Genomic DNA, 13813 nt, shown 5'->3' with positions numbered 1-13813 from the left:
AGGCTAGATATAGACTGAGAAATGCAGGGCTTGCTTTGAACAGTAGTGATGGATGACCCAATTTTGTTGTTTTCCAGTTGTTTGGGCTGAAAGAAGAAAAGTTAAAACGCACTTTCAGGTTAAAAGAAATGCTGTTTGAGTGACGGAAGATGGATTGACAATGCTTCTTTTCATATCCAGATGGTGTCTATCTCTGGGTCCATGGGTGAGATAGAAGGAGCTGTGGCGTGCAGGGGGAAAGCTGCAGCTCGGCTGCATGGGCGTCGGGAGGAGGCAGCATGCGCTGGTGGTCAGTTGTGATCAGAGCTTGGAGGAGACACAGGGGACTAGGAAGGAATAACGAGGAGGATGTACTGTAAATAAGGGGCCAGGGAAGACTGTCTGAGGGAGTGATTTATAAGCAGAAACCTGAAGGGTGAGAAGATGTGAGCCCTAGGGCAGGGTGGTGAGGAGTGGGGAGCAGGAGGTGAGGGATTATTAGGTCAGGATGAGGCGGGGGGGGGGGGGTGGGAAGAGCCGGACCAGTGCAGCATGAGTTGGAGACACAGAGGGGCCCATTATCCCATTATACCAAGTCACAAAGTCTCGTGGGAAGGAGGAAGCGACTGAGCCAAGGAATGAGAGGCTGACCTAGGAGGGCTTCTTAGAGGAGGTGGCATTTGAACTGGGTTTTGAAGCCTGAATAGGAATTTTCAGGCAGAAAAGGCCAAGAAGCACATTTTAGGGGGCAAAATAGCTTGGTGAAGGCAGAGAGACATGAAAAGACGTGATCTAGGAGACCCATTTTTTTTTTTTTAATTCTTCAGAAAAAAAAAGCTGATTAATACGATGGCCTCTGGCTCCAGTTGTATTTCCCCATTTCATGTTTTCTTTCCCAAGTGTTTGTGTACTGCCGAGGGGCATCTGGGTGTTTTCACTGAAAATAAATCTCAGGTATTTTATTTACTGTTCATGCTATGAAAAGCCCTTAGTGTTGGGCGAGGTTAGGCAGAATGCAACCACAACTGTCCCCAGTATGTTTGTTTCCACAGCCTGCTTATTCAAGGGGGATTGGAGGAGGTGCGTTTCATTGCAGAGATGAACTCAAGTTTGAATGTTGATCCGAGAAGCTGAACGCTCAGAGGCTCACAGTGGCTTTACTAGGCCAGGAAGTCAGGACCCTGTCGGCAAAGAGAAATTGAGAATAAAGAAACCTCCTGAATAATTCAGGTCAGAAATGGAAAACTTTGGTTTCAACTGTGCTTCTGGAGAGATCCTTACTTCGTTCTCTCAATGCTCCCCAGCTCAGCACTCAGAGGCCAGCTCCTAAAGAGGCAGCAATTAGAGATCACTGTCCGTTAGGACTTGCTTATCGCGCCTTCCCCACAGCACGGCCCCTTTACCTTGGAAGCCACGAGAAGCTAAGCATTCTGCCTCCCTCTTCCTCTGGTCTCCTTTACAGCCCCTCATCTGAATCTAGCTTGGGCCCTCCCCAGCCCTCCAGATCCTTCCACTACGCCTTCCTGTCTCATGGTCTGTCATCAGCAAAATCCCCAGACCCTCCCATTATTTTCTGGACATTTGCCGCCACTTCCTGCAGCCCCAGATGAAATCCCCGTAGCCCTGTCAGAAGATGTTTTCTTTCTTTTTTCTCTCCTGCCTTCTCATACCCTGGGCATGGAGGCTGGCGAGATCTCCCCTGCTGCTTCCAGTCCGCTGTTCTTCCCGCTGTCTAAAGTATCCAGGGCATCTGAGACACCCCCCTGGGGCTCTACGTGGTCCTGCCCCCCTTTTGTGTCATCTGCCTTCCTCCTCCTCTCATCCCCTCATTTACTGACAATTCAGTAAACGTTCAGCCTGTTCCCTCACCACAGGCCTCAACTGCACTCAGTGCTCCCCGACCACCACCTGCTTCCCTTCCAGCCCGTTGCCCCAGCAGCCCAACTCAGGGGGTTCTGTGGCCTCCCTCAGACCTCTGATCCGTCCTATTCCTTTGCTGTGCTATCTCTTCCCTCCTCAGTCAGCTGAGATCTCACGGGCCATCTTGCACACATTTTCTTGCACGCCGCTCAACTCCTTCGTTTGTCTCCCCCTGCTTCGCACTTGCCGGTGACCCTCCAAGCCCGGTTAAATCCTGCTCTCTTGACTGTCACGCGTCTGCACCAAGCAGCTGAGTGTGGCTTGCAAAGAGCACAGAACCTTGCGATGGGCTATATTTTACTTTACTTTACTTTATTTTTAACTTAATTTAATTTATTTCAAATTCAAGTTAGTTAACATACAGCGTAGTCTTGGTTTCAGGAGTAGAACCCGGTGACGACGGGCTGTATTTTAAACTCAGGGCTATGGACCCGAGAAGCCTCTCCGCCCTGCCTGGCGGTGCTGCTGCTTCGTGTATCTCGTGTATCTCGTCAACTCCTTCCCCCTCCTCCCAGAGGAGTGTTTCACTCCTCTCCTCTCTGGCCTCAGACCACCAAGGCTCTCCTCCCGCCACTCAGGGCCTCGCTTCTTCGCTGAGAAAATGAATGCAATTGAAAGAGGACTCTGATGGGCTCTGACCCCCCGAACGCTGGTTCCAAGTGCTTCGGTGCCACGGGCTCTCCCTTCCTCTGTCACCCGAGCATGAGTCCTCACTCCTGCCTAAGGCCGGCTCTCACCTGCACACTGGACCCCATCCCTGCACTGGCAGGACACTGGTCCCGCCATTGCCTGGTCCCTTCTGCATCGTCCGTCGTTCTGTTGAGCATTTAAACATAATGCAGTACCTCATAGCCTAACCCGCATCCTGTTCGGGCTGCAGCTTCATTTTGTGCTCCCCCTTTTTATATTTTATTTTATTTTATTTTATTTTATTTTATTTTATTTTATTTTATTTTATTTATTTCATGTCCTGTCGTGTCGTGTCATGTCAGTCGTGTCATTTCATTTTTTAGAGAGAAAGAGAGAGAGAACACGAGTGGGGGAGAGGAGCAAAGCCTTAAGCAAAGGCTTAAGTAGGCTCCACACTCAGTGCAGAGCCCGACGTGGGGCTCGATCCCATCCTGGGGTCGTGACCTGAGCTAAAATCAAGAGTTGGGCGCTCAACCGACTGAGCCACCAGGCCCCCCTTATGCACCCCTTTATAGCAAAACTCCTTCAAAGAGCTGTCTATTTGCTGTCTCCATTTCTTCACTTGTTCTCTCTTTAATCTACTCCCTTCGGGTTTTGTTCCTCATTGCTCCACCACGCTCTGTGTCTACACCGACCGATCCAGTGGAGAATTCACACTCCTCAATTCAGGAGCATCGTTTGACATGCCACTTCTTCCTTCACGAGGCACCCTTCACTTGACTTCTAAGTACTGCAACGTCCTGGTTTCCCTCCTACACCACTGCTCATCCCTTCCCACTTTCACTTGCTGGATCCTTCTCTTCTGGACCTCCAGGAATTGGACCACATCAGGACTCTGCCTTGAACTTCTCTTCTTTAGCCACACACTCACTTCCTGGTCATCTCTTCCAGGCCCTTGGCTTTCAAGGCCATCTGTAGGCTGATGACTCTCACACTGATAGCTCTTGCTTGGAGCTCTCCCTGATCTTATTTCCTGCCCAGGAGCACACTTGCAGTTGTGCAAATTAGGCTTCGCACGACTCCAGGAAGTAGCATTGGTATGGGTAATAATCACAGATTTGGGTATTTATTAAATGAGTTTTCTGGCATTTGGTAATAAAGTGACAGGGGAGTGTTTTCTTGGTTTGGACCAAGTCGTCTTGTGGACTAGTGGGCAGGGCTGTTACAGCTTTACCCTCCACTGGGCTGAGCAACAACCATCCTCCCTCGTGACTCTTCTTTAGGCAAGCCAAGCATACACCTGCCTGTGCCAGAGCACTGCTCTCCCCTGGCCTCGATCCTGCCATCCAGGTCGAGGCTTCCCTGCCTGCTCACGTCATTCCAGGCATTCCTTAAATATTACCGCCCTAGATCAAGTAACAGCCCTCACTTCTCTCCTACTTGACTGTTTTTTACATATTTTTACTAGTTATTTTTTAAATGAAGTTTTTAGAAGTTTTAATCCCAGTGTAGTTAACATACAATGTTATATGGGTTTCCGGTACACAATATAGTGATTCAACAATTCCATACATTACTCAGTGCTCATCAGACAAAGCGTACTCTTTAATCCTCACCCCTGCTTTACTATTTTTAATAGTACTTATCTCTCTTTTGTATTGTATTGTAAATACAGTTTCTTACCTGTTTTTCTGTCATCTCCACCACTCTTTGAAACCCAGGAGGGCAGGGGCTTTGTTTTGTTCGTTGTTGAATTCCCAGAACCTAGAACAGTGTCTGTCATGGGACAGGTGCTCAATAAAAACTACTTGCTGAGTAGGGGAATGAATGAGTGGGTAGCATGGCTATACTTCCTCATGTCACTAGCTTATGTCCTCGTACCCCATACATAGTCGGTATTATGGACTGAATGTTCGTGTTCCCCCCCAAATTCATACGTCGAAGCCCTAAGCTCCATTGTGATGGTATTTGTTGGTATTTGAGGAAGTAATCAGGTTTAGATGAGGTCATAAGGATAAGGCCCTGTGATGGGATTAGTGCCCTTATGAGAAGACGTGCCAGACAGGTTGCTTCCTCTCTCTTTCCACCATGTGGAGCCACAGCAAGAAGGAGACAGTCTCCAAGCCAGGAAGAGAATGTTCACCAAGAACTGAATCTGTTGGCACCTTGACCTTGGATTTCCCACACTCCAGATTGTGATAAATAAATGTCTGTTGTTTAAGCCGCCCGGTCTATGGAATTCTGTTATAACAGCCTGAGCTCACTAAGACTGGGTGCTCATTAAATGGGAATGATAATAATGCTAAACTCCTGGGGATGTTGCAAGTCTTAAACCACATAAGGCATGTACATGTGAGCTGTATACAGACTCTTACTGTTGCTTTTATTGCTAAGAAATTAACTGGTAGGGACAGGAATTCAAATTTCATTTATCCATTTATTGCACAATTATTTCTGAGTCCCTCATATGTGCTACATTCAGGATTCAAGGTTCTGGGGATACAATGGTGAATAAACAAAAATCTTTGTCTTCCTGGAGCTCAAGAACTCTCAGATTAGATTTCTTTCTTTCTTTCTTTTTTAGGCTTTGCCCCAATTTCACTTGGGTGTGGTCTTAGCGCAAGGTGCAATCTGTAACGCAGAGGAAGGGTGAGTGAGCATGGAAGTCAGGGAGGGCAGTGATATTTTCAGATGCCAGCTGTTGTCAGTAAAGCTGCATGGATGGGAAAGTTACCCTGTCTCTGTAAACCTCATTTGTCTCTTCAGTAAAACTCAGGAACTAATGAAATCTACCTTGCTGGGCTGTTGTGAGGGTAATTTATGTAACGAACTTGGCATCCGGTGAGAGTTAAGTGCGCCAGGAGTGTGACTTGTGGAGCCATTTTTAGGGGAGGTCAAGGAGGGAACAGCTCCCAAGGGAGAAAGTTTCAGATCTCAGCAGAAGAAGGAAGATTTCTCACAGTGGTCCTGGCTGTAGGCAAATTCGTTTATAAGGGATTGACGATTACAAAAAGACATTATAGCAGGGCCTGGTGGGGAAGGAGAGAGGGAAGCAAGGCTGGGACGAGAAAGATGAGCCAAGCAGACCTGAGAAATAAGGAAAAGTGGTCTCAGGAAGATTTGTTGGAGGAGATCATTTCTGAATCCCAGGGATGAAGGAAGGTGGGATGGGCCAATGGGTTTGGAGCCTGAGAATGTAAAGGAGAGAGATCCGCTAGAGGAAAGTAGGCCTATGTTTACTTAGCTGAGAACCTGAGTGGCTTTGGATTCTCTAGGGGGGTGGGAAGTTGCTGAGGAGAGCTGGAGAGGGCCTTTACTGGAGTGAAATTCATTTGGAGTCTCTGGGTGCCCTTGGGGAGGTCGGTGGGGGAGATGGTGAGGGGAAGGGATGGCAAAGGGAGGAGAGGAACAGCACAGGGCAGGAGACTGTGGTGGCTAGAATGACTTAAGAACAAGCATGATTAAGTTGCAATTTCAAGCTGATAGCTGCATGTTGTGGCCACGTGACCTTTCCCCATGCTAAGCAGAGCCCCAGCCTTTTTTGACGTTGGCAACATTCTTGTTTTGGTGGATGGTTTCCGGTAGGGTTGAGGGGATTGACTAAAGTAACCTTTCTGGTAGGCATTTTCATTCAACCCAGTACTTCACACGCATGTATGTGCGTGCATGTGCACACGCACACACACACACACATACACACATAGTGACATACATTATTCCACGAAATAAGACTTATCCTTACTTTGTGTGATAAAGTAACAGCATAAAGTTAAACGTCATATGTGGTATTATTAACTCTTAAAGGCAACATAGAAACAACTTTAAATAATAGAACATATTTATAATTTCAAATAAGGATGATATGATGAGATAGCTGTGTTTGCCCAGGGTCATAAATTCATCCCAAGACGCATGGGGACAAGACTCCAATCGTATCTTGTGGGCTGCTGACTGCGAGTGTTCTGCTTTGAAATGCGGTCAAGGGTGAAAATTTAGTTCACCCGGCTGGGTTACTGTGAATGATAATATCTGCAATATGCTTTTAATAATTAAGGCATTCTTATTCAATCTGAATCCAAAATGATGAATGTAAACACTAAGTCTGCTCATCATTCTTCAGGGTGAATGAGTAAGTTGTAATAATTTATTCTCTGGACAACGCCAAGTTAAGCTCAATTATCGAATTGGGGCTTGGGAAAGAAAATGGATTTGTAATCCAAGTATTTTTCTTTAGTGTTCCAATTTCCCTTTTGGGAATTTGAAAATGAAAAGTTTGGGGCAGAAGGGAGTGGTGACAATATCTCCACTTCTATTTCATTTGGGCTGATTTCATGAGTAATGTTCTCCTTGCTGTGTCATAACAACAGTGGGAATATTTAGTAGATAGGGCCATTACTTATGTCTTGCTTCCTAGGCAAATAAGATCTTTTGAAACCCCCAGGTATGTGGAGTACCTTGTTGATTTTCCTCTATGGTTTCAAATTTAGTTTGTGAAGAATACTGAAAATATCAGTGAAATATGCGAATTTTATTAACAAACATCATCTTTGATAAAATTGCCAAATGAAACTGCTTCTCAATTAGAACACTGAATCTCATTCCAGAGTTCACATACCCCGCTTAACACTTTCCTCTGTAACACTTAGGATGACTCAGTAAGTGGATATGATTAGCTCTAATCCCCGAAAAACCCAAAAGTCAGCCATTTAGTGAGGTTCCTTCAATAAAATTAACAATTTAGCCTACATTTTCCAACTCGTCCATGAGATTTGGCATAATATCTGTGAGATGTCCAGACCTCAAGACACATAAGCCAGATTTCAAACAACACTGTTCTTAGTAGCTAATAACTTAGTAGCTAATAACGTTTTCTAATAACTGGACTGTGTTTTCTAGCTTTGTTTACTGTCCTGTGCCTTTTAAGCTCTTGATAATGCTTTTGTTTAATTCACATTGATCAACAATGTCTATTTCGAGATTCAATTGAAACCATATAACAAATTCTCCAGGAATTGTGTCCCTACACCTGCTGACACACATGAAGCAGATTGCTTCTCTTACAATATCAGTGCCTCCTCTCTGTTGGGTCTCAGAATCTTTACTAGTAATTGTGTTCCGTACAACGATAGTGTGTTTTCATTAAGAGAAAGGGCTTTCATTTTATCTGCTGATTTCTTATTAAACGTTACATACACTGTATCCACGTGTGCTGAAAGAATAATATTTTTAAGAGCTTCATTTTCCATTTCTCTTTTGCCACTTAAGATGCCATTATATATGAGATTAGGTTTTTCTTGTTAACTGTTGCAGAATGACTAAGAATACCAAAAGCACACACTTACATAGGACTCCCTGTGGGCAGACTCTTTTCTGTGGGCCTTTACATGGATTATCTTTATAATAGCACCATAGACTAAGAACTGTTATAATTTTTATTTTGCAGTTGAAGAAATGAGGCACAGAGGGGGCAAAGTAACTTGCCCAAGGTATTACAACCAGTAAGAGGAGGATCTGGAATTCAAACCCAGCAACTCACTCCAGAATTTGGTTCATAATCAATACATTGAGCTACCTCTCGAATTGGAAATTGCGTCAATAATGTATATCCTTCCCCTCCCCATACTTGAAAAGACGTGAGGGATTTATTGAAAATATATAATGACCAAAAAAAATACATTGGGTTCTCTCATTTTCAAAGGATTCTGCGTGTTAGATAAAGCCTGAATTTTAAGTAATCTTCATTATAAAATCTCACAGTTGCTCTTAACCTTTTAGAATGAAGTTCAAATTAAGTCCCAGTGTATTGACTAGAGTCAGCATTTTGCTCAATATTGTTAGTCTTTAATTTCCAAACTCAGGACTTGAACTTGCACACATGCCTCTAGATTTTTTTACCTCATCATTCCTTGATCTTCATCCATTTTAAGGACCATTTATTATATTTCAACAAAAAGGTGATAATTGTTGAGAAACTAAAAAAATATCTGGTAGCATCCTTTCTGAAAAAGAACTTCTAAATTTGTAGCCTGTTGGGACTCTGTGAATTAAGCCTTACTAAGCAGAGCCCCAGGGTGTTTGATGGTGAGCCATAGTTTAGTTTAACAAAAGACCACAAGGAAATTGAAATAGAGCAGTTGATTGCTCCCAAGTCCTGGAGGAGGGTGGAGAGAAATGACCCTGCTGGGAGGTCAAGGCAGGATGCAGGCAGGGAGAATGGAAGGACCTGGGGTGCAAGCTTCCGATAGGGTTCATGGGTGTCATGATTTAGGGTTTCTGGGCTAAGGTCTAGATTGGCCAATTCAAATAAAAAAGAGCAGGGTTTTGATAGGCTCTTTAAGGATTTTATCTAAGGGGCGCACAGGGGGAAGGTCCTGGGAGGCAGGGCAGACTGTTGCTCAAAAGGGCTGCTGGGGATATCAGAGGAGGAACTTCCATTTCCCTGTGACTCTGTGGACTGTTATCTAGGGCATGCGCTCACTGGAGGAACTGGTTTCAGTTTAAGGCCTCTGCAGGCCACTTGGCCACACAGAATGACCGCTGAGGCAGCAATATTATCGAGTAATTTAGCTAATCTCTCAACAGACCAGCACTCAGTTGAATGGCTACTATTTTGCTGACAAGGGAAATACAAATTGTCATAATATAAAATAAAAGGACACCAAATTAACCCTCCCATTATGGTAATGGTCAAATTGACCATCATAAGCTGAGAAATAGAATGAGACGTCAACGAGAGAAGGAGCAAATGACCCATTCCCAGCCACCATGTGCATTCATCATGTGCCCACCACGAAGTCTCTCCAGCGGTGGGAGCAGCTGAGCACGGTGTTAGCTGCAGCATTTACACTGCCAGGATTCCTTCTACAAACTCTGATATTTTCCAGTTAATTAAAAAGATGCAGGTTGTAACCTACCACAGTAACTTGACGATCCTCCGGTGAAAGAGACCTACAATTTGAAAACCCTCAGTTAGTGAAAGAGAGGGAGTTTCCCCATTGCTTCTATGTCAAGGTGGAGAGAAATGAATGTCCACAAGATGTGGAGTCAAGAATGGGAATTATGGCAAGTTTAGTGGAGCAATAACACAGTTAGTCCCAGAAGTGACCATGAGAGCTTCGAGCCTTTGTGAAGTCTCAGGAACTTGGGAAGGGCATTGGGATTTCCCTGGGGTATAGATGGAAGTGTGAGCCGGTCGTAAGGTGGCCCCCGATGCCATTTGCTTGACCACAGTAGCAGTGGAATGACGTGGTCAAGTGTACAGGCTTTGGGGCATGGCTGCTGAGTCTGAATCCTGGTTCTGCTACTTAGCAAGCAGCTGTATGCAGGTTACTTAACCTATACTGTGGCTCAGTTTTCTCATTTGTAAAATGGGGATAGTAATAGTATTAAATTTAGAGGATTATGATGAAGATTAAATGAGTTACTATATACCATGCATGAAAAATATTTAGAACAGTGTTTGGAATGTGATATGAATCCACTGAAAGTTAGCTTTTTTTTTTTTTTTAAAGTTTATTTATTTACTTTGAGAGAGTGTGCACAAGAGTGAGAACATGGGGGAAAGGCAGAGAAAGAGAGGCAGAGAGAGAAAGAATCCCAAGCAGGCTCTGCACCAGCAGCGTGAGCCCAATGCACGGCTCGAACACATGAACCATGAAATCATGACCTGAGCTGAAATCAAGAGTGGGACGCTTAACCAACTGAGCCACCCAGGTGCCCCCCCATCCTTTTTTTTTTTTTTTTTTAATTATCAAGGGGAGTCGTGTTCAGGCAAACTATAGGAATTGAAGGAGTTTTCAGCGTTGCTGTAAACCTCCATCTGAAGGTGGCCTCTCTGGGTGAATGGCTTTTCCTGACATTAGGTGACTTTGAAACACTGTAATCCCCCATCAGACTCACCCAAGAGTCTGTCCCCTGCTGTAGGACTCTGTGTTCAGAGACTTCACATCCATGTCCAGTGGCTGGAAATGGGTCAAACAAGACAATGTCAATCGACACTTGTCCATGAGAAGCATGACAGAGTTTAAGATGTAAGAGGAGAGGCAGCTATGGTCTGGGGCAGGGTGTGCTCACGGAGTGGACGTGTGAAAATGGAGCAGAGGTGGAGGCAGTTGATATTGAGGTAATTCAGAAATGTGATGTATGGAAGTTGGATGTATCATTGCAGGTAGCTTAGACCACTGAGAAAGAGGACAGGCTGTGGACAGAGAGTAGACTGTAAATCAGAGGTCAGAGCAAGTAACCGTGGGGTCACGGAAAGGGCAAGAGTGGCAGGGGGGACAGAGAGTGCTGTGAGCTTCAAGAAGACAGTTTTCTGCAGTGGGGTAGGGGGGTGGAATCAAAGACATCTAGAGGCAATGTAGGGATACTGATGCTGCCTCCTGGCCTGGAGTGTCCTGGGTCGGGGAGGGGAGAGCAGTCCAATTTGAGAGGTCAGATAGAGAAATGCTGTCCTTTGGAGTGTGGGCATGGCTGAGGGCATTCTGAAGGGATCAGACTGTTAGGGTGGAAAGCAGGTTCTAAAGGAGGGGAAGAGCAGATGGAGGGACGTGGTGGAAAGCCACATGGGATGGTGAAATGTAGTGCCCGGTGATGACAAGGGCCATAACCTAGGGGGTGCCAAGAATACAGAAACTGGGGACGTGAGCTGATGTGACCTGAGGAAGGCAGCTCTGGGAGGGGCAGGCCTGCCACAGCTTCCCCTGCTGTGTAGGCTTTAAATAAGCCTTCTTCCCTCCTTCCTTCTCTCCTTCCCTTTCACCCAGCCTCATTCCTACACCACGAACTGATAAAAGAGACTGATTTTTGTACATTACTCATAAACGTGGAAATGGGCCCACACCTTTCAAGATCCCTCATTTGTGATCTCCTGGAGATGGACCCCACAGGATCTTTAATTCTAGGCATTGGAACCTGTTGAAGTATGTGGTTGGAGGTGGTGCTCCCCACTGGCTTTACCACCCGGCCCAGGTGCTGGGCTTTTGCTTACATGCCACTGTGGCTCCTCCAGGGCTAAGCCCACCTTCTGTTTTAGGGACATTAGAGCATTTAGGGGACTGGATAAGGGAGGGACTATATGGGGCAGTTCTGATGGGGACTCAGCAATTCTGGTAGTTCAGGTTGCCAGATGAGCCAGGGGACGGGCTGTCGAAGGAAGACCCTGTCTCACAGTGATGGGTAGGCATGGCCTCAACATGGCGGCTGCTCCCTTGAAGGATTGGGATGGTCTACAGATACTCGGTTGTCTCGTTATCGGCTCTGATGCCTCTGAACACAGTAGACCTCCCTCTCTGGGAGTAATTCCTGTACCCCACACCAGTTCTTTCGTCTCTGGCCACAGAGCCCCCCAGGGTCATGGCCCCACCATGCGAGTCCTCTCTCCCAGTCCTGGTGACCTTCACCTTGTCTCCTGCGGAGGGAAGTTTGCCCCTTCCTCCATGCATTGTTTTCTAGTCTTTATTATAACATAAACTCGTGTCCATGTTCTCTTCCATGCAAGGATTTCTTTTTTGATTTTCAAGAGTTTGGCTTGTAAGTAAAAGAGTCTGAATAGTAACTGTCTTCTTTTCTGTGTCCCTGTAGCTCAAGGACCTTTAGATGCCTGTGCCGCACTGGCGGATGGGGCTCTCTAATCTTTGTTACAGTACAGATTTGAAGTTCTGTTTCTCCCCGGGCCTTCTGTTCCCTTCAAGGTCAGCAAGTGAAGGAAGAAAGAAAAAGCCCAAAGATTAATATTGCAGGATCTTATCTCAGCACACGCACTATTGCTCAGGAACAGACCTCAAAGGGCTGCTCCCAGATAGGCTCTCTGTCATGGGCACTGCATGTGAAGGGACCTGCCTAGCAAGCTGCTATCTTAATCAGGATTCTTCCGGAGGCGACTGTCAAAAGCTTCTTGGAAAATATTTTGTAAATGGATACCCAAGTATCTGTCTGTACTCAGAGGCAGGGGAGTAGCTGCTCAGATAGTGCCTGGTCCACACAACTGGAAGATTCTTCTTATTGTGTGTCCTTCTTTGTTTATGTAGTCTGATTTTTATTTCCTCTGACCACTTGGTAGAATATGGCCACCCAAGCCTCTCAAGCTTATGTGATATGGGTTGGCCATTTGGATGCTGCCTGCAACTGTCCTTCCTCAAGCTCAGAATCCCAGGATGGGGCATCTGATGTCTTTGCTCAGATCAGGCATTTGTTCCTTTTATGGTCATCTGGTGTAGGGGTAGGAAGGGGTAGCAAGGGCCATGAGAGGGCTCAGACCATAGAGAATGGTTACAGATGGACACACAGAGCACCGGCTGAGGCAGCTCCTCCCTTGCCCCTGAATACAGACAGACACCCTGGTACCCTTTTACAAGGTATTTCCCAGGAAGCTTTGACACTTGTTACCAGAAGAGTCTGGATTAAGATAGCAGCTGGCCGGCAGGTCCTTTCACAAACAGGGCCTGTGACAGAGAGCCTGTCCCACACAGACCTGTGAGGTCTGCTCCTGAATAGTAGTGTGAGTGCTGTCTCTGAGAGTAGAGAGGTAGGGGCAGACCATTCTCAAAAGGTGAGGGAATTGGGGCGCCTGGGTGGCTCAGTTGGTTAAGTGTCCGACTCTGGCTCAAGTCATGATCTCACGGTTCACGAGTTCAAGCCCTGCATCAGTGCAGAGCTCGCTTCGGATCCTCTGTCGCCCTCTCTCTCTGCCCCTCCCCAGGTCGTTCTCTGTCTCTGTCTCTCTGTCTCTCTGTCTCTCCCCCCCCCCCTCCAAAGTAAATACACTTAAAAAAAAAAGGTGAGGGAATCAGTGTGTGCAGGGCACGTCTACTGTACCTTGTTCGGCTGCACTTCTGGTGCTTGGGGCATCCATGACCACACTCTGCCATGTGGTGACCCAGCCTGTGAGAACCCCTCCAACGAGGGGGAGTCCCCGTCCCTCCCACTTTTATCAGAGCTGACGGACTACTGAGCTGGAGGCTGTCTCCCTGTAACGTCCACCTTCTAGTGTTAAATCCGACCCCTGAGTCGTGGGAAATAAATCCGAGTTCCCTTTCCACTAACAAGACCTTCTGCTATTTGAAAAAGTATCTTCTTCAGGAAACTGTGGCCAACTCCTTTAACTTTTCCTCATGGGGTGTTTCAGGCTCCTTTGCCATTCTGACTACTTGCCTCTGAGTGAGCTCCTGACTTGATTGTCTTTACTTAAAAATTTATTTATTTATTTATTTATTTATTTATTTATTTATTTTTGAGAGAGAGAGAGAGAGAGAGAGAGAGCGAGGGAGGGGCAGAGAGAGAGAGG

Source organism: Panthera tigris, chromosome F2 (genome assembly GCF_018350195.1).
Source record: "Panthera tigris isolate Pti1 chromosome F2, P.tigris_Pti1_mat1.1, whole genome shotgun sequence".
NCBI lineage: Eukaryota > Metazoa > Chordata > Mammalia > Carnivora > Felidae > Panthera > Panthera tigris.
This window is presented reverse-complemented; position numbering follows the sequence as displayed.